Here is a 20,388-nt window from a genome sequence, read left to right on the forward strand (position 1 = left end):
TTCCCAGTATTCATGCCAGCAAATGCAAAGAAGAAGAATCCTACCACAATACATGGGATGTGCAGCCAGGTTCAGGATGAGAAGGGAAAGAAAAATAGGAGGGAATTGGGATATATGTGCAAAGACTGTGTTGCTGCTCTATGTACTGTATGAGAGCCTTTTACACGGCCACCAACATATAAAGATTAATGTTGTGCAACAGTGTATTAATGTAATTTTTAATGTTTATCATAAACAATACAGACAGTTTTGATAGAGATTAAGCTAAAATATTCTATTATAAGATACATTACTGTATGTGGACCTTTTTTTTTTTTTTTTTTTTTTTTAGCAAGGGTTCTAAACACAATTTTAATGTAACCTTTTTTAACAGTCTCTACTTTTCCTTTATGTTAATAATTTGTCACGCTATGACACAATGCAAAGAAGGAATGCAGTTGACCGGCATTTATCAACAATCCAGTAGCACAGAAAAAGAGTGAAAATAATACTACATAACAATATTTTTCCATCTACTTCAACTGGATCTATGGAATTCATTCATCTTGTACAAGAAATTTGGAGGAACAAAGAAGGCTCTTAATTTTTGTCTGGCAGTGATTGAGAAGATGGCAGCCAAATATAAGAGGAAGGAATTTTCTTCAGAAGTAGCTCGTCATTTGGCAATGAGTACTAATCCTATTCATCTAACCAACTGTCATTTCCCATTGTTTCTTCCCAGCTACCGCAAACAAGAAGAATTCGACCACAATGTGTGGGATGTGCAGCTGAGCTCAGGATGTGAATGGGTGAAAAATAGAAGGAAATTGCGATATAAGTGGGAAGACTGTGTTGTGGCTCTATGTACTGTTGTCATGCTTCAGAGCCTTTCACACAGCAACCAACATTTGAAGATTAATGTTGTTTGAAAGTGTGTTACTGAAATTTTTACAGCCAGTTTCGAAACAGATTAATCTAAAATATTCTGTCCTAAGATATTTTATCCTATGAGAGGTTATTTTTTAAAAGCAACGAGTATAAGCATGATCTTAATGTAACCTTTTTCAACAGTCTCTACTTTCCCTTTACATTAATAATTTTTCACGCTACTGTGTTGAATATACTATAATCATAGTACAGTTTAAAATTCAGAAATAAAAAATGTGAAATTTTTGTAAACACTTTTATAGAAAAAGTGTTACGTTAATAGTTTAACACAGAAAGTCTTATCATGAGTCCGTAACACATTATGTAAGTGATACAATGTTTTTGCTCAAATTATACTTAAGATGCTTATTAGGTGTTTATCAATTATGATGGCCAGGACTAAAGATTTCTGCACATAATCCTATAATTTTGGAGTATATACTGCACTGCTCAAGTCTGTCCAATATGTGGTACTTTATATCCAATACTTTTCACACCAGCCAGGGTTGGCTTTGTTGTCAACAAAATCCTTGAAAGACCAATGTTCAACCAATGAGATCTTCAATTTACTTTCTCTGCCCTATAGTTTATAAGTAGGTAAGCAAATCCACTACACATCTTTCAGGATGAATGCAGGAACCAGTGTTATGCACCCGATTTTAAATGCAGGCACAAATTCATCAAGTCAGTTGCAAGATCTGCATTGTCATTCACACAAGTATCATTGTAGCCAACTTCCCATCCATATAAAGGGATATAGTCTGACTGTGTATGCAAACAACTCCCAATAGAGCCACACAACACATATCTGCAAAACAGGACATATAGAGTGAATGCTTCACTCCATTCTCAAGGCTGTTCCAGTAAACTTTGGAGGTGCAGGAACAAGTGTGTAGTCACATTGAATTCTTACCATTTTCTGATGCTGGGAAAACTAAATCAGTTTCTTGGTCTGTTGTTGCTTCACTAAGACATTCTCCATAGAAAAAAAGGGAAAAAGCAGCCAGTTTATAATATCTTTACACAGCAGAAGGCAGTGGCATCTATAATCTCTTGCTCTCTCATCTTCACTGCACCTGATCAATAAAGGGCTAAAATAGCTGTGAACCCAACCAAAGTATCATTGTCATTCTCTCTTGTGCTCTGTTATGGCCATATTAGTAACTAAGTAGATGGAAAGAGTTTGACCAGCATTTAAATTTCCAAACAGAATGTTGTTAAGACAGAGTAGTATTCTTGGACCTTAAGTTTTTGTAAAAATTAAAATCCCATGTATTCACAGGGTCTTAAGTTCGGGGGTTAATGAGTAGAAAATTGTAGTGGTCAGCAATTATACAAAGGGCCATAATGTGATCTGAGGTGTAAAGGGTGCAACACTGACTGTACAGGAGGAACAGTTATATAAGAAGAAACTTGGAAGGACTTTTTAGAGGGCATTACATTCCCTGTTGAATATAGAAATTATTTATTTCACAATTGCAGTTTCGGCTTTTGGCCAATATTGAAGTGGTACTGCACAAGATTTTGCTTCATCATATGTCACACTTCAAAATCCTTCAACACGTATTCATGTCACTTTCAAAAAATACTCCTCTTCACTGGAGAAATACGATACCATCAGAAGCGTAAAAAGCTCTCTACACCGTAAAATTATGTAAATTACCTGAAATGTTAACATCATCCAATTAAATTGTTACAAATAAATGTAGCAGACTGTTTACATGTGAAACAAACATTTTCTACAGTCAGTGGTGAACATGATTTAAGGCAGAAATTTTATGTCGTATAAGAAGTTTCCACCCCAAGAGTTACAATGCACAATGTTGCTGGGAAGAATTTGTGTGGCATGGATGGATAGGCAGTGTTCACTTTATATGTCCTGTTTGCAAGTGCATATTGTGTGACTGTATTGGGAGTTGTTCGTACACACAGTCAGATCATATCCATCATATGAATAGGAAGTTGGGTGCAATCATACTTATGTGAAAGGCAGTGGAGTTGTTGCAGGTGACTTGGTGAATATGTGCCTGGATTTAAACAGGTCTCCTTTTGGTGGTCTGAGTACTCTGGATGGGCTGAATAACATAGGTTGCTGTGTACATCCAGAAAAGTGTGTAGTAGATTTGTATCCATACTTGTGAAACATAGGGTAGAGTAATTAAACTGAAGCTTTCATTGGTTGAACAAGGGTGTTTCATACCTCCTGCAGAGAACAGAAGATTACCATGGCAGGTGTGAAAAGTATTGGATGTAATGTACACATATTAGGTATGGTTCCACTGTAAAATTTACAATCCAAAATTTTAGGATTATTTGCAGAAATCATTTGTTCTCCCAATCATCACTGGTAAATACTAACAAAATTGTTTACTAAAATATAAGCAAGAACCTTGCATCAGTTGCATGTTGCAGTCTCCTGACAAGAATTCCTTTGTTAACCTAACAATTTCTCTGTTAAAGTGGTACAAAAATTTCAGTTCTTTTATTTATCAATTTTAAACTTTGGTATGACAATACATTATTCAAAATGGTAGTATGAAAAGCAGTAGCATAAAGAGAAAGTAGATAATGTTGAAAAAGATTACATCTAAACCCTGCATATACTCATCACTTTTAAAAAATAACCCCATGTTGAATAAATTATCTAAGGACGGAGTATTTCAGTTCAGTCTCTTTCAAAACTGTTTTTAGTGTTTTTGATAAATAATAAAAATTATGATAATACACTTTCACACAACATTCATCTTCATTTGTTGGTGGCTGCCTGAAAGGCTTTGAAACATTGTAAAGTACATAGAGCAACATCACAGTCTTTACAGATATACTACAAATCACTCCTATTTTTTTTTTCACTCGCGTCCTGATCTTAACTGTACATGATAATTATTCTCATAGGATTCTTCTTCTTTACAATAGCTGGGATGAAGGATTGGAAATGGTGGTTTATTAGAGGAATAGGATTATACACATTGCTGGATGACCAGCTACTTCAAAGAGAATTTCTTCTTGTGATGTTTTGAAGTCTTCTTCTCAAATACTGCCAGACAAAAATCAAGAGATTTCTTTGTTCTTCCAGGTTGTTTATACGAGCTGAATGAATTCCATAGAGACACTTCAAGTAGGTGGAAAAATATTCTTTTGTAGTATTTTTCCCTCTTTTTCTGTGTTACTGGATTTTTGCTAGACACTGGTCAACTTTATTCACTCCTCCCATTGTGTCATTATATAATTTGACTACTGCTGGTGTTATTTACATTTTTTACTTCTGCATTGTGGATTGTGCTCAAAATGGACACATCACACTTGTATTTCCATCTCATCGCTGTAACTTTACCCCTTTGAAAAGCAACAATATCTCCCATCTTACATTTCTTAGAGTTAAACTTTAGTGGCATATTTATTCCAGAAGTTTGCACACTGTCATCCATGTCAGTTCTCGTAGCTATCAGTAGATCTGCTACTTTCAGAGAGATGAACAAATCATCACCTATCGAGTCAGTGGTAGCCTTTGCTAACGAGGGCTTTCAGTAGGTTCAGCATTATGTGGGATCACTGGGCCAGAATTGGACTCGCAGAACATGTAGGTCTTTATTACAAACCTTACTCTCTGTAGTGGTAGATACTAAATCTGACTTAATCTCCCATTATACAACACCAGACTCTTATCTGTGGTGATATCCTTGTCCGAAGTACAAAGAATTCTCAATTTATAATTGAGATGTTCTAAAATGGCTTAGACTTTGTTTAGCAGGGTCGTATCTCCAGTTGTCAGAAAAATAAGAGCATTTTTGTAGTATGAAAAATCATATGTAGGTAACTAATCTACGAAATAGTGGAGTTGCAGGTAGTCCATGTTTAGACCCGTACATATGGTAGCTAGTGGGTTTTATTTTTTATTTTTTGTAATGATATTGCCCTTACTGGTACACCTTCTGACTTCAAACAAATTGACTCTTCAAATGTGATGGAATATGTAAGTCAAATAACTGATGCGTTGTAGTCACTGAGACTAATAGATATGCTTGAAATAAGAATAATGGTGACTGGAAGAACTCAAACAGTGGTGAAATAAGAAATTTCTGTAGTATAATGATGTTACAAAATATTATAAAAAAATAAAAAATGCAAGCTACCAGATGTGCGTGTCTAAACACCCATTACCTGCAAATCCAATAATTTGCCAGTTAATTGCTACAAATGGTTTCTCATACTAAAGGAATGTCCTCATTTTTCAAACAACATCACGTATGGCCCTGCTAGCCATCCACATCCAAAGCTAATTAAAATCTAACCCATTTTAAAATATCTCAATAATAAATTGAGCATTCTTTGTACTCCAGAGAATGATGTCATCATAGATGAGAGTCTTTCTTAAGCTATACAATGGTAGATTAGTTTGCATTCAGTATCTACCAATAAAGATCACAAGATTTGGAGTAAGACCTACATGTTGTGAGAATCCCAAGTCTGGCTGCATAGGGGTCATAGTTATATATACTGTAAGGGCACAAAATTTGGCCAGGAATACAAGGTCTACACCAGTCATCTCACATAGTACTGACCCTAATCAAACCCCTTCTCAATGAAGGCTACTACTGCCTTACAACTGATAATTTGTACACCTCTCCAAAACTAGGAGATCTACTTATTGTTAAGAGAATGGAGATATACGGCAAATTGCGACCTTATGGAAAAAGATATGTCACCAAACTTTCACACTAAGAAATGGAAGAACGAAGATACTGTCACTTTCCGAAAGGATAAAGTTACAGTAATGAGGTGGAAAGGCGAGCCTATTGTGTGTATTTTGAGCACAATCCATAGCGCAGACATGAAAAATGTAAATAACACCAGCAGCATTCAAGTCATATAACAACAAAATGGGAGGAGTGAATAACGTCGACCGGCATCTAGCAAACAGTCCAGTAACACAGAATGAAGTGGAAAATACTACAAAAAATATTGTACCCTATATTTAAACGGGCTCTCTGGAGTTCTATAAGCCAGTACACTAAAAATCCGAAAGAACAAACAATGCTCTTGATTTTTGTCGGTTAGTGTCTGAGAAGACAACAGCCAAGAATCACAGGAAGGAATTCTCTTCGAAAGTAGCTGGTCATCCAGCAATGTGTAGAAATCCAAATCCTTTAATCAACAATACTTTTCACATCAGACAGTGTTCTCTTTTGTTGTCTACAGAATCCATGAAAGACCAATGTTCAATCATTGAGATCTTCAATTTACTTTCTCTGCCCTATAGTTTATAAGTAGGTAAGCAAATCCACTACACATCTTTCAGGATGCACGCAGGAACCAGTGTTATGGACACCATTTTAAATGCAGGCAAATATTCATCTTGTCAGTTGCAACATCTGCATTGTCATTCACAGAAGGATCATTGTAGCCAACTTCCCATCCATATAAAGGGATATGGTCTGACTGTGTATGCAAACAACTCCCAATAGAGCCACACAACACACACCTCCAAACAGGACACACAGAGTGAATGCTTCCTGTCCATTCTAAAGGTTGTTCCAATAAACTTTGGAGGTGCAGGAAGAATGTCTGTAGTCACATCTATTTCTTACTGTTTTCTGATGCTGGGAAAACTAACATCAGTTTCTTGATCTGTTGTTGCTTCACTAAGACTGTCAGTATCAGAAACGTCAGTATCAGAAACGTCAGTTTCTGACCCAATAGATTCCATAACAAACTCTTCATCACTCTCCATAGCAAAAGATGGAAAAAAGCAGCCAGTTTATAATACCTTTACACAGCAGAAGGAAGTGGCATCTATAATCTCTAGCCCTCTCATCTTCGCTACACCTGATCAGTAAAGGGCTAAAATAGCTGTAAAACCAACTAAAGGATCATTGTCGTTCTCTCTTGTGTTCTGTTGTGCCCATATTAGTAACTAACTAGATGGAAAGAGTTTGTCCAGCATTTAAATTTCCAAACAGAATATCTTTAAGACAGAGTAGTATTCTTGGACCTTAAGTTTTTGTAAAAATTAAAATCCCATATATTCACAGGATCTTAAGTTCAGGGGTTAATAGAGTGACTGGTAACAAATGAATAGAAAAACGTAGTGATCAGCAATGATACAAAGGGCCATATTATGATCTGGGGTGAAAAGGATGCAACACTGGATGTACATGAGGAACATATATATAAGAAGAAACTTGGAAGGACTTTTAAGAGGGCATTATATTCCCTGTTGAATATAGAAATTATTTATTTAAGTGGTACTGCACAAGATTTTGCTTCATCATACGTCAGACTTCAAAATCCTTCATGTCACTTTCAAAAAATACTCCTTTTTCGCTGGAGAAATACAATACCATCAGAAGCGTAAAAAGCTCTCTACACCGTAAAATTATGTAAATTACCTGAAATGTTATCATCATCCAATTAAATTGTTACAAATAAATGTAGCAGACTGTTTACATGTAAAACAAACATTTTCTACAGTCAGTGGTGAACATGATTTAAGGCAGAAATTTTATGTCGAATAATAAGTTTCCACCCCAAGAGTTACAATGCACAATGTTGCTGGGAAGAATGTGTGTGGCATGGATGGATAGGCAGTGTTCACTTTATATGTCCTGTTTGCAAGTGCATATTGTGTGGCTGTATTGGGAGTTGTTCGTACACACAGTCAGATCATATCCATCATATGAATAGGAAGTTGGGTGCAATCATACTTATGTGAAAGGCAGTGGAGTTGTTGCAGGTGACTTGGTGAATATGTGCCTGGATTTAAACAGGTCGCCTTTTGGTGGTCTGAGTACTCTGGGTGGGGTGAATAACATAGGTTGCTGTGTACATCCAGAAAGGTGTGTCCTAGATTTGCATCCATACTTGTGAACCATAGGGTAGAGTAATTAAACTGAAGTATTCATTGGTTGAACAAGGGTGTTTCACAGCTCCAGCAGACAACACAAGACAACCATGGTTGGTGTGAAAAGTATTGGATGAAAAGTACACATATTGGGCATGGTTGCACTGTAAAATTTACAATCTCACATAGTACTGACCCTAATGAAACCTCTTCTCAATGAAGGCTACTACTGCCCTACAACTGATAATTTGTACACCTCTCCAAAACTAGGAGATCTACTTATTGTTAAGAGAACCGAGATATATGGCAAATTGCGACCTTGTGGAAAAAGATATGCCACCAATCTTTCACACTATTAAATTGAAGAAGGGAGATACTGTTGCTTTCCAGAGGGGTATATTTACAGTATTGAGATGGAAAGACAAGCCTATTGTGTGTATTTTGAGCACAATCCATAATGAAGACATGAAAAATGTAAATAACACCAGTAGCATTCAAATCTTATGACGACACAATGGGAGGAGTGAATAAAGTTGACCACCACCTAGCAAACAGTTCAGTAACATAGAATGAAGTGGAAAATACCACAAAAAATATTGTACCCTATATTTAAACGTGCTCTCTGGAGTTCTATAAGCCACTACACCAAAAATCCGAAAGAACAAACAATGCTCTTGATTTTTCTCTGTCAGTGTCTGAGAAGACAACAGCCAAGCATCACAGGAAGGAATTCTCTTCGAAAGTAGCTGGTCATCCAGCAATGTGTAGAAATCCAAATCCTTTAATCAACAATTATTTCTACTCCTTCATACCAGCAACTGCAAAGAAGAATAATCCTACCAGAATATTTAGGATGTGCAGCTTAGACCAGGATACGAATGGAAATAAAAACATATCTGTGAAGACTGTGATGTAACTCTATGTACTATACCATGCTTCAGAGTCTTTCACACAGCCGCCAATGTATGATGATGAATATTGTGTAAGAGGAGTCTTACTGTAATTTTTATTGTTTGTCAAAAGCATTACAAACAGTTTTGAAAGAGATTAAACTAAAATATTCAGTCCTATGATATTTTATTTTATATGGAGTTATTCTGTTAAAGCAAGAAGTATAAGTGGAGTTTTAACATAATCTTTTTTCAACATTCTCTAATCTCCCTTTATATGAATAATTTGCCATGCCACTGTTTTGTTAAACTATTATTGTAGCGAGTTTAAAATTTAGCAATAATAGAAATTTGAAATTTTTCTACACAGTCTTACAGAAAAAAATTGCTAAATTAAGATGTTAACAAAATGGCTCTGAGCACTATGGGACTCAACTGCTGTGGTCATTAGTCCCCTAGAACTTAGAACTACTTCAACCTCACTAACCTAAGGACATCACACACATCCATGCCCGAGGCAGGATTCGAACCTGCGACCGTAGCAGTCGCACGGTTCCGGACTGCGCGCCTAGAACCGTTAGACCACCGAGGCCGGCAAGATGTTAACAAAGAAATTCTTATCGGATGTCTGTAACTCACTCTGCAAGTGATACAACAATCTTGCTAAAATTTTAGTTCAAATAGTTTTTATATATTTACCAATGATGATGGTATGGACTAATTATTTCTGCAAATATCCCTAGAATTTTGGATTGTATATTTCACAGTGCAACCATGCCCAATATGTGGTACTTTACACCCAATTTGTTTCACAACAATCATGGCTGACTTCTCTCGTCTACTGGAAACCCGAAAGACCCCTGATAAACCAATGAGATCTTAAGTTTATTTCGGTACCAGTTTGTAAGTACAAAAGCAAATCTACTAGACACCTTTCAGGATGCACACAGCAATCTATGTTAATCACCCCACACAGACTACTCAGACCACAAAGAAGGAAACCATTTTAAACACAGGCACACATTCATCAAGACAAATGCAACAACTGCAAAGGCTTCCACGAAAATATCATTGCACCCAACTTCCCACCCATATGAATGGATATGGTGTGACTTTGTATACAAACAGCTCCCAATAAAGCTCCATGCACACAGGACATACAGAGAGAATGCTCCCTATCCACCCATGTGATGCACATCCTTCACAGCAACATCAGTGCCTTGTAACTCATGGATGGAAACTTCCTATTCCACATAAAATTTCTGCCTGAAACTAACTAGAGCTCAATCTCCATTAATTCCCAGTTAACCACTAATCCTACAAAGATTTAGTTCTCATGGTCAGAAATAACACTCAGGTAGATTATTTTTGAACGTCATATACATCATTGACTAGAGAAATTATTTATTTCGAATGTAAAAAGTCTGCTAGAATATTTATTTGTAAAAAATTTTTCTGGATGATGTTCACACTGGTAATGTTTCATGTAATTTACATCACTTCACAATGTACAAAGCTTCACACTCTTCTGATGTTACTGTATTTCTACAATGAAAAGGTCTATTATTGGCAATAACATGTATACATGTTGAAGGAATTTGTAGTCTTACAGCATGACAATGTTATTTTGTTTGGTTCACAGTTATTTGAGTCATATCTTGGCTAGCTGCAGACAAGGTGAAAGGGCAAGAGATTATAGATCCCACTTGCTCATAATCTATAAAGATACTATAATATGGCTGGTTGTTCCCTTTCTGTTCTCGTTATGAAGTGTTATGAAGAGTTTGATATGGAATTTAGTGCATCAAAAAGTGACACTTATGACAATCATAGTATTAATGAAGCAACAACAGATCAAGACACTTATGTTGGTTTTCCCAATGCTAGAAAATTTCATGAAATATATGTACCAGCAGAATTGCCTCCTCCAACATTTCCCTTTACAAGAACATCTTAAGACTAACACAAATTGACACTTCAAATGTGATGGAATATGTAAGTAAGATAACCAATGAGGAGTTAGTGAATATTGCGATCAATGAGGCTAATAGATATGCTCAAAATAAGAACATTGCTGACTGGTAGGATATAAACAGTGATTAAATAAGAATGTTCTTTGGTATAACATTGTTTCAAAATATTATAAAGAAAAACCAAGCAACTATATGTATGGGTCAAAACATCTACTACTTGCAACTACAATGTTTCACCCATTAATTAGCTACAAACAATTTTTCAACTCAAGAAATGCCTTCATTTCTCAGGTAACTAAAGATATGAATCTGATAGCCATCCACAGCCAAAGCTAAACAATATCTAGCCCATTTTAGAACATCACAATAATCAATTGGTAGATGAAAGTCTTATGTTATATAATTGGAGATTAGGTTGGGTTTAGTATCTACCACTAAAGAGAGCAAGATCTGGAATAAAGACCTACATTTTGAGTGAGAGCAAGATCTGTCTACACGTGTTCAATGATTATATATACAGGTAAGGATACAAAATTTGACAAGGAATATAAAAATCTGCCCTAGACAATCCACGCATTGCTGACCCTAATGAAACCCCTTGATAACAAAGGCAACTACTGACTTCATAGTTGCTCATTTGTACTCCTCTCTGAAACTAGGCGATCTACTTATTGCTAAGGGAACTGACATATGTGACAATGTGCGACCTTCTGGAAAAGGCATGACACTAAACTTTCACACTAAGGTATGCACGAAGGGAGATATTGTTGCTTTTCAGAGGGTAAAGTTACAGCAATGAGCTGGAAAGAGAATCATGATGTGTTTATTTTGAGCACAATCCATAATGCAGAAATGAAGAATGTAAATAACACCAGTAGCAGTCAAATTGTATAACAACACAATGGGAGGAGTGGATGAAGTTGACTGACACAGAGCAAATCTGGAAGAACGAAAAATGCTCTTGATTTCGGCCTGGTAGTATTTGATGCAATGATGGCCAAACAGGACAGGAAGGAATACTCTTCGAAAGTAGCTGGTCACCCTGCAATGTCTACCAATCCAATTCCTCTTACCAAACAGTATTTTCCATCCCTCATCCTAGGTACCGCAAAGATCAGAATTTGTGGGATGTGCAGAAAAGATTAGGACTCATATGGAAAGAAAAATAGGAGGGAATCACAATATATCTGTGAAGACTGTGATGTAGCTCTATGTACTGTACCATGCTTCAGTGCCTTTCACGCAGCCACCAACAAATAAAGGTGAATGTTGCGTGAGTGTGTATTATTGTAATTTTTATTGCGTGTCAAAACTACTACAAACAGTTTTGAAAGAGATTAAACTAAAATATTCTGTTCTAAGATATTTTATTCTGTGTGGAATTATTTTTTTTAATCAATGAGTATATGCAGCATATTAATGTAACCTTTTCCAACATTCTCTACTTACCCTTTATGTTAACAATTTTCCAGACTACTGTTTCGAATAACCTATTATCACAGCAAAGTTTAATATTCAGAAATAAAAAAAATTAAAAGAAATTTTTGTACAAACTTTTACAGAAAATTTGTAACAAAAGAAACTTTGCCGGAGTCTGTAACACACTATACAAGTATCCCAATATTCTTGCTCAAATTTTAATTAAAAATTTTGTTACACGTTTACCAATGATGCTACTCAACACTAATGATTTATACACATAATATTAAAATTTTGGAATGTAAATTGCACATTTCAAGTGTGTTCAATATGCAGTACTTTACAAGTAATGCTTTTCACACAAGTCTCGGTTGTCTTCTGTTGTGTACTGGAACTTTCAAAGACCTGTTCAAACAATGAAACCTTCATTTTATTTCTCTACTCTTTGGTTAATATGTGAGCAAGCAAATCTATAAACCATTCTGGATGCACAGAGCAACCCATGTTAGTAACACACCTAAAGTACTCAAACCACAACGACAAGAGACCTTTTTAATATTCAAGCAGGGGTGGCGATTTTCGTAACAGGTGTGGGCGCATGGCATACTTTGTACACAAGTGTAAAGACTAGCTGTCTTTATGTTAACAAGGTAAGCATGTATGAGCAAAATCAGAATCTAATTAAACAATTATAAAATATATTATATGAGCTAAATCACTGTTAAATAAACATTAATAAAATAAATTTCCAATGTAGCACTCTGTTGCCACATACATGCTTTACCCCACAGTAATGACCCACTCGGAGCATTAAACAGTTGAACACTTATACGATTACAAATTAGTCAACTGCCATACTGTAGGATCATACTGCTAGCTTGGAATCTGGGGGTATATGGTGGTATAGAGGTATAGACATATGGTCTCTAAGTATATATACAGATAAGAGTACAAAATCTGATGAGGAATATAAGAATAATGAAACCCTTTCTCAACAAAGGCTACTAGTCCATTACAGATGATAACATACACACCTCTTTGAAGCTAGCGGATGACCTAAATGATAAGAAAACTGAAACGTATGGCAATGTGAGACCTCCTAAAAATATATGCCACAAAACTTTTGCACTACTAAGAAACTGAAGATGTGAGATATTGTTGCTTTTCAGAGGGGTAGAGTTACAGGTATGAAAATAACACCAGCAGCAGCCAAATCATGTAACAACACAATGGGAGGAGCGAATGAAGTTGACTGGCAACTAGCAAACAATACAGTGATGCAGAAGAGAGTGAAAAAATACTCCAAACAATACTTTTCCATCTACCTGAACTGGTTCTCTAGAATTCATTCAGCTTGTACAATATATCTTGAGGAACAAACAACACTCTTGATTTTTGTCTGGCAGTATTTGAGAAGATTACAGCCAGATATCACAGGAAATTCCTCTAATCAACCATCATTTCCTGTCCTTCACTCCAGCTACCACAAAGAAGAAGAATCCTATCAGATTATTTAGGATGTGCAGGCAAAATCAGGGTGTGAATGGAAAGAAAAATAGGAGTGAATCTGTGAAGACTGTGATGTACCTGTACCTCTATGTAATGTCAAATGCTTCAGAGCCTTTCACACAGCCGCCACCAAACGAAGGTGAATGTTGTGTGAAAGTGTATTATGCTAATTTTTATTATTTATCAAAAACACTACAAAAATTTTTCAAAGATATTAAACTAATACACTCTGTCCTAAGGTATTTTAATCTATGTGGGGTTATTTTTTTTAGAAGCAATGAGTATATGCAGGGTTGTAATGTAATCTTTTCAACATTCTCTACTTTCCCTTTACGTTAACAGTTTTCCACACTACTGTTTTTAATAACCTGTACCAAAAGATTAAAATTCAGAAATATAAAAAAACTGAAATTTTTGTACACACTTGTGCAGAAAAATTGCTAAGTTAACAGGTTAACAAAGGAATTTTGGTCAGAAGACTGTAACACACTATGCCACTGATGCAGGGTTCTTGTTCATATTTTAGTTGAAAATTTTGTTAGTATTTACCAGTGATGATGGTGAGAACAAACGATTTCTGCAAATAATCATGAAATTTTGGATTGTAAATTTCACAGTACACAATATGTGGTACCTTACATCCAATACGTTTCACTCCAGCCATGGTTGTCTTTTGTTCTCTACTGGAACCCTGAAAGACCCTTGTTCAACCAATTAAATCTTCAGTTTACTTACTCTACCCTATGGTTTATAAGTATGTAAGTAAGTCTACTACACACCTTTCCGGATTCACACAGCAACCTATGTTAGTCACCCCACCCACAGTACTCAGACCACAAAGAAAGAGACCTGTTTACATGCAGACACATATTCATCAAGTCAACTGCAACAACTACTATGCCTTTCACATAGGTATCATTGCACCCAGCTTCCCATCCTAAGGAATGGATATGGTCTGACTGTGTATACGAACAACTCCCAATAGAGCCACACAATATGCACCTGCAAACAGGACATATACAGTAAACTCTCCCTATCCATCTATGCCACGCAAATCCTTCCTAGCAACATCAGTACTTTATAACTCCTGAGATGGAAACTTCCTATTCAGCGGAAAATTTCTACCCGAAACTAAATGATGTTCAACCTTCATTAATTCCCCTGTTAACCACAAATCCTTCGAAGATTCTTGTTATGCAACTGTTTCACCCCCCACATCCAGTGATGCACCCTCTTCACCTTTGACTATAATATGGCCCTTTAGTTTTGTTGCATATCATCACATTTTTCTACTTATTTTCAAGGTTCCTTTTTACTTGTGTTTGTCTTTCTTGTCCATTTACTTCACTTTATTTCCTTCTAGAGCAATCTGTTTTTTTCCCCTGTGGATCCACCCTTTGCTGTTGTTAGCTACAGTTTGACTCTATTCAGAGTCCTTTTACATTTTTCATTTTACCTGAACAGTCTTCTTTCCTATATGACATATATTTTCCTTTACTGTCATTTTTGTCCCTTTGGGTACCACCTATAAATAAATACCATCAGCTACATTTTTTCTCTATTTTTTTCCCCTTTAATATTACTTATTTTAATTTGTTCCTTGATTTGCCACTTTCTTGTCCTATGCAGTTTCTGTATGACCTACCCTTTCTCTTTCCTATATTCCAGAAGCAAACAAAAGCAAACTCAACTTTTTTTTCTATGGCAGTAAATAACACACACTTCTTTTTTCAGAATTTGAGATTCCACTCCTGTTTAAAAAGTGTGGCTACCAGTATCAGAAGATTTCCAATAATAATTAATGTGTGTTAAGTTCCTTTCCAATGGATTTCTCAATTTTATTATCTTATCTTTAATTTTATATTCTTTGTGTATATGTTTGTTCAGGGACAAGAGCCAAAATTATCATTTGATGGGCACCAATAATATCCCTTTACTTAATTTCTCTAATGTAAATTTGCCAAGTTAGATGAAGCTTAAAAAATACATTAGAAATAAGGCCTAACAATCCGCAATCAGTTGTAAAAAAAGGAATTTTATTTCAGTAACTGGTTTCAAGCACTTAGTGCCATTCTTCAAACGTTATAACTATCACACAATTTGCAAGTGTCAGTAGTAAGGGGCATGCATTATATTGCTGTAGTCATGTGGTTTATAGTGCCGGTAGAAAAATAACATTTCTGTCTAAAGTTTAAATTTCAAGAAGAAGGTAACAGTATGGAAACCTCATTTTATTTTACAACTCAAGCACTGGTATCAAATAATACGATGCACCAAGTAGTATATTAGATATTTGGCTGTTCTATGGATCATAATTGCAACCTTTCATTATTTTAGATCTTTTCAGTGACAAATACAGCAACATGCTGATGCTGTTCATCTTCTTCTTAAGTTTTTTTAAATATTTTTACACCCATATGGCTATTGTCTCACTCACTCACTCACTCACTCACTCTCTCTCTCACACACACACACACACACACACACACACACACACACACACACACAAAGTTAATTTTACTATTCCTTCAATTTGTTGCATCAGCCTTGAATGTCATATCATTTGTTGAGGAAGGCGCGCACACGCGCACGCACACACACACACACACACACACACACACACACACACACGCACACACACACACACACACACAATATATCATTTGTTGAGGAAGGCACTCCAAAATGGTTTGTAAGCTGAAACTCATTAGCTAAGTTCATAGGCATAATATGTAATAATGGGGGAGAGTCATCATCAGGTGCAGAAGTAGCTTCGGGCGTGCCCCAGAGACATGTTTTGGGACCTTTCCTGTGGATGCCCTATTTTAATTACCCTACTGACAATGTTAATAGTAAGCTCAGACTTTTTGCAAATGATACAGTTATCTATAACAAAGTTCTATTTGAAAGAAGTTACATAAATATTCAGCCGGATCTTGTTAAGATTTCAAAGTGGTGCAAAGTCTGGCAACTTGCTTTAAATGTTCAGATTTGTAAATTTATGCACTTCACAAAAGAAAAAATTGCAGCATCCTATGACTTTCATATCAATGAATCACAGCTCTAATTGGTCAACTCATACAAATACCTGGGCGTAACACTTTGGTAGGAGACTGAAAAACTGTTTACAGTCTGCAAAGGAGATTATTTAAAGAACACCAATGTGACTCGTGGAATAGTGCACAAGTTTGTAAGACTAATACTAAATAGAACTAACAGGGCATATTGAATGTATACACAGAAGGGAAGCATGAATGATCACAATTTTATCTAGCCCATAGGAGAGTATTACAATGATGCTGAAGAAACTGAAGTGGCAGACTCTTGAAGATAGATGTAAACTATCTAAACAAAGGCTACTGACAAAATTTCAACAACTGGCTTTAAATAATGACTCTACGGATATACTACAACCTCCTACGTATCACTCACATTGGGATTGTGAGGACAAGATTAGAGAGGCATTCAAACAATAATTCTTCACAAGCTCCATATGTGAATGGAACGGTAAGAAACCCTAATAACCAGTCCAGTCGAACATACTCTCTACCATGCACTTTGTGGAAGTCTGTACAATATGGATTTAGATGTAATGAAGAAGAATCATACGACTCGAAGTGGTTTTCTTATGAGGATTTTCTGATTCTGAAAAAACATGCTGAAAAAAAAGGAAGGCACAAGAAAAGTTATAAAAGTTATTTTTGGATGGCAAAAAAAATTCGATTCTCACCCTATATGCAATGGGAATAGACTTTAGGTTGGAAAGACCTCCAGATATCATAAAAATGAAGAGGAAGAAGAAAGTGTGTAGGGCATATGATAAAGCAGATACTGAATAAGTTATTTTGCAACACCTTCAGAAGAAACATAAGGGCACCTAATGTGAAGGAAAGTACATTTATCATTTATGAAATGTTTTGGGTGATCAGGAAAAGCACTAGTTATATCTAGTGTGTTTGTATCAAATTATCTAATACTTCGTCTGAAGTGTCCCTCTTAATTAAATTTGGATCTGATATCTTTAAAAACGATAGGAACTACAGTTGTGCATCCTAATATCAATGGAGAACGACTTATGATAAAAGTTTTGAACTCCATAAGTGTGCTATGATGTGCCAAACAATTTTTGCCATTTATCTTAGCATATTTTGAGTTGCCACCAAAATTATCACTCTACCAGTATTTGATAACTAACCATCATACACCTCGTTTCAGAAAAGTGCTTAACACTGATCATGTAAATCTCACCCTTATGTTAAGGAAGAAAATTATTGAAAGAATTTTTAAAGGTTCTTTACTACATGATTGCTAGCACGCTAATATCTCTAAGCAGCTGACAATTTCCCTCCATTCTTCTGTATCAATGGCTCTGTATAATATCAGACATGTAAAGGTTCAACATAAAAAAGTCTGCTAGAATATAAAATCTAGTTGATATCTTAGTTGCTTAGTAATCCTACAAGATGATTAACGCAAACTCGACGAGAAAACTAGCTACAGCAGAAGTAAGGGATATAAAAAAATTGGCGATGATGTATTTTATAACCTTCCAATAAGACGCAGCAACTTATCATACACATGCAGCCAACATTAGTCACTTTTGTGTGGCAAAATTATTGAAACCGCCAATGAAAGAAAAAATTGGTTAGACCTACTAAATCAATTGGAAAGTAATCTTAGTCAAAACTAGAAATTTTAAAATTCAGTTAAACCATAGTTAATAAGTAACGTAACTGAAAATGTCAAAAACGAAAAAAGAACCGGGTGATTAATTTTACGTGCGATCGAAATTAATGGGCGAATGCTGGGAGAATACCAGTACTTGTACAGAGTTCACAATAAAAACATAAAATTTTTATGGGGGAAAAAAATTACACTTACGGAAAAGTTCTGCGAGTAAAATCAGCTACAGAGACAAGCTGGTTACATTTCTGTGCTTAAAGTCGAGTTCTACATACGGCCACACCGCTCTTTGAGTTTTTGAAACTATTATTTAATTTCTTTTGCTCAACTATCAGCAAGTAATCTTTAACTCTAAAAGTACCTCACAAATCCAGTAAAAAGATGCCACTTCAGGTGCTGCGACTGCAAAACAAAGTTCTAATGTCCTAGCAGACGACGCATATAATGATGGTTCTTTTCAGTCAATTCAGTAAATAGTTGTGTATATTGGGAAAAATGATAATCCTCGAATAAAATTTACGCTCCTACCACACCCGCTTTCTAGAATAACGCACATAAACAGCGAAACTCCCAATTGCAGCTATCCACAAACAAACTACTGTTTGATCATGGCCGATCAACACAACACTGCAGGTCGCAAAGGTTTTGTTGTTGTTATTTTTTTGGGCTATGGACTCTTCCTCAAGCTACTAATGAGTCATTGAATGTCTTAAATATGTAAACAACTTTTAAGTACAAACTGGAAAGAAATATGCTCCACTTAAATTTCATTCTAAGATTATTTCATTGCGAAAATTATATTCTTCTCCAAACAAAACATCATATTTACAAGCGACGTTTGATATTTTGACAGACCCCGCCCACTTACATGCCATAGGCTCTTTCATATTTTAGTAAAAAGAAAGGAAATAATTGAGTTTAAAATTTGTTTTCTTCTGTCAATTTCACTATACACATATCTTATCTTTAAATAGATAAATATATTGTCGTATCATTGGTATACAAAACTAAAATCAATACTTTTATGTTGCTTGTTTTCGTTTACTTTGACAGGAAACCGGAAGCTATATCTGTCAAACGACGAATAATGTTAAAACGAAAAAAGAATAAATGCTCAACTTTTTTACGTGCAACTGATAAATAATAAAACTACTTTGGTTGTACACAAGCAAGTATTGTAGTTAATGTGAAATAAATTAATGGGCCGCAGCAAATTTGGTTTCTTTTCACTGTATTATGAAAAGTTATCGATTGAACCTTAGCGACGCTAGATTTTAATATTATTTACTTCTAAGGATTTGAAAACTTAACTTTGACAATAATTTGCTTTTGTAGAGATCATGAAGTTGTCGTCATTAGCGTAGACTATTAGTGTATAAGAAAGTATATTTCTTAGAGATGTGTTGGCTATGGTACAATGCCAGGTAACTTTTATCAGAACCAATCAGAGGTACGAAACGTGTATGTACGAATTTGAAGTCCACGCGGATAGCGTCAATTACGTGAATTGAGATATAAAGGGTCACCTAAACGCTTGACTCAGTATTTAGTAGTTCGTGTTCCTAAACGTGCATTATTGATTCCTACGCTGTATAGCAGAAGTTTGGCAGGTATTTTTTATTCTGTGTAATTAACTGTATTAATACATAATACCGAAGGGGAAAAAACTGGAGCTACCAATAAGGTTTAGAATATTAAAAGATAGCATTATTTATTAAATATTCTGTCTTTGATAAAAACGAACTCGAGCATCTCGTGTGTTCATGTTTTTTCTGATTAAACATTGCGGAAAGTTACGCATTGAGCTGTTGTTCCATAAGGTAACAAATTATGATATAGTGTCCGTCTCCGTAGCGCACCTGTAGCACTGCCGCCTACGACGCAAGGTGGCCCGGGTTCGATTCCCGCCAGGGAACTGGCTCTTGTGTGTTCGACATCATCATTGACACGCAAGTCGCCGAAGTGGCGCCAACAAAAAAAGATTTTCAATACGGCGGCCGAACCCCGAAGGGGATATGCTGGACAATAAATGGCGTACGATCATTTCATTTATGATACAGAATATGTATGCTTAAACTGCAGAAATATTTCGGTTGTATTACACCTACAACAACAACAACAACAACAACAGCTACTACTACTACTACTACTACTACAATTACAACAA

At 35.7% G+C, this 20,388-nt stretch overlaps 2 protein-coding genes across 7 annotated transcripts in view; one reads left to right on the forward strand and one right to left on the reverse strand.

Annotated features, from left to right (window-relative positions):
- Positions 1-18,848, reverse strand: part of LOC126297921 (uncharacterized) — a 264,238-nt gene extending 245,390 nt beyond the window's left edge. The window contains exon 1 of the mRNA XM_049989236.1: positions 18,583-18,848. The gene's annotated coding sequence lies outside the window, so the exon portion shown is untranslated. The remainder of the gene's footprint in view (positions 1-18,582) is intronic.
- A 530-nt stretch (positions 18,849-19,378) lies between these two features.
- Positions 19,379-20,388, forward strand: part of LOC126299604 (protein seele) — an 86,415-nt gene continuing 85,405 nt past the window's right edge. For 2 of the 6 annotated variants that reach the window (XM_049991631.1, XM_049991632.1), the window contains exon 1: positions 19,562-19,831. The gene's annotated coding sequence lies outside the window, so the exon portion shown is untranslated. Of the gene's footprint in view, positions 19,394-19,561; positions 19,832-20,388 lie in introns of those variants that run through there. The other 4 variants (XM_049991635.1, XM_049991636.1, XM_049991634.1 and 1 more) reach the window with 4 other exon arrangements.

This window comes from Schistocerca gregaria, chromosome X (assembly GCF_023897955.1).
Source record: "Schistocerca gregaria isolate iqSchGreg1 chromosome X, iqSchGreg1.2, whole genome shotgun sequence".
Lineage (NCBI taxonomy): Eukaryota > Metazoa > Arthropoda > Insecta > Orthoptera > Acrididae > Schistocerca > Schistocerca gregaria.